We start from the raw sequence: 1,647 nt of genomic DNA, 5'->3' as shown, positions 1-1,647 counted from the left end.
TTTCCTCTTGTTTGATTTTATTTCTTTGCTGCTTTACCAACAGTACACACACCCAACAAGAGAAACTGGCCATTTTCGTTCGTTCGTTTCGTTCGGTTGATGTTCGGAGTTCCCCCATTCCACCGCAGACAACCACTCCTCGCACCACCGCTCTTTTTGATTTGCATTTTTTCATCTTCCCATTTTCTCTCTTCCCTCCTCCGGCATTCGTCTCTCTTCATCGGTTTGTGTGCAAAAGAGATGCAAAATCGTGGTGTTATAGATCATGTAAGAAACAAAAGTACATTACTTTTATTAATTATTAAATCGCGCGCTAATTTTCTTTATTGCTAATTAAGGAAAATTGAATATTTAAATCCTAACTAAAAGAAGCTTATTATCGATTGGAGCCAGACAAAAAAAAAATGCTTTAACTATTGTTATTTACACGGAAAACAGAAGCGAAGAGGAAAACCGTAGAAGAAACGAAAGATCAAATCGTTCGTTGTTCCTCAACCAACAGCAATTGGTGGAAATCCAACGGACCAGCGGCAGCCCAGAGGCGTGAAAATTAACAGCTATTCCTAGCGGAATGCTCTGTGTGTACCTAGATGTGCGCATTGCTGCTGCTGCCGATTGTTCCGTTTCTTTTGTTCGCAAAAAAAGAAAGAACCGCGAAAAGAGTAAAAAAGAGAGGTCATCATTTCGTGTGATCCAAGCACAGGCCATCATCAGGAATGTAATAAACGAAAAATCTCAGAAATCAAACTATAATCGGCGTTCTTTTTTCTTGGTCGCGTGACCGAGCTTTGCGCTCAGATTGAGCACAAGGTTCTCCAATCAATGTACAGTACCTATATGATGACGGTCCGTGTCCGGCGGGCGTTGGCCGTAGGGCCAACTACCTATCAGATGCCTCCTCCTGTATGTCCTCGGTAGTTGGTTGGTTTGTTCAAGTTCCGCTTCGTATGGTCCGTGTTCTTGAAGGTTTTCTTCCCTTCCTCTTACTCATTTTATGGCACGTTTTTGTTCCCGTTCCCATTCATTCGCTGAGCCGTAATCAGTTGGTAAGTATTCGATAGATATTTAATTGATAGCATTTCTTCCAGGGTCGTAAACGTAAAGTTCGCCGGCTCACGAAAGCGCGGTATCATTTGAGGCAATTAACACGTGGCTGATACAGGTAGGTATTTATGGATCAATGAGGGGTAAGGTTAAGAAGGTGCCTACTAGCGTGGGACACAAAAAGACATTTTACTCCGGTACACTTTTTGAGTTCCATTTTGGCCCCATATCAACTGTGCAAAATTTCAGCTCGATCGGATAAACTATATTTTAGCGCCAGCCGTTTTAAGTTTTCATACGATTTACTATGGGGAAAATCACTTTTTAAAAGAAAAATCGCCACAGGTTGCCCCTTAACTCCTAAAAATATATCGATGAATGATTTCTGTTGGAAATTTTACGAGGAACAAACCCTCTGAAGACCGCAAAGCGATCTAAGGCATGTGGAAAAAGTTATTGACTGAAAACCGAATGGTATGCCAACGCTATTTCAGTAACAAATTTTGAAAACGACGTATAATCAATGGTATAGCATTGATTATACGTCGTTTTCAAAATTTGTTACTGATTTAACATGTAAGGAATAACAATAAATAATAAAAT

Source organism: Aedes albopictus, chromosome 3 (genome assembly GCF_035046485.1).
Source record: "Aedes albopictus strain Foshan chromosome 3, AalbF5, whole genome shotgun sequence".
In the NCBI taxonomy this organism is placed as follows: Eukaryota; Metazoa; Arthropoda; class Insecta; order Diptera; family Culicidae; genus Aedes; species Aedes albopictus.
The sequence above is the reverse complement of the archived record's forward strand: the minus strand, read 5'-3'. Positions refer to the sequence as shown.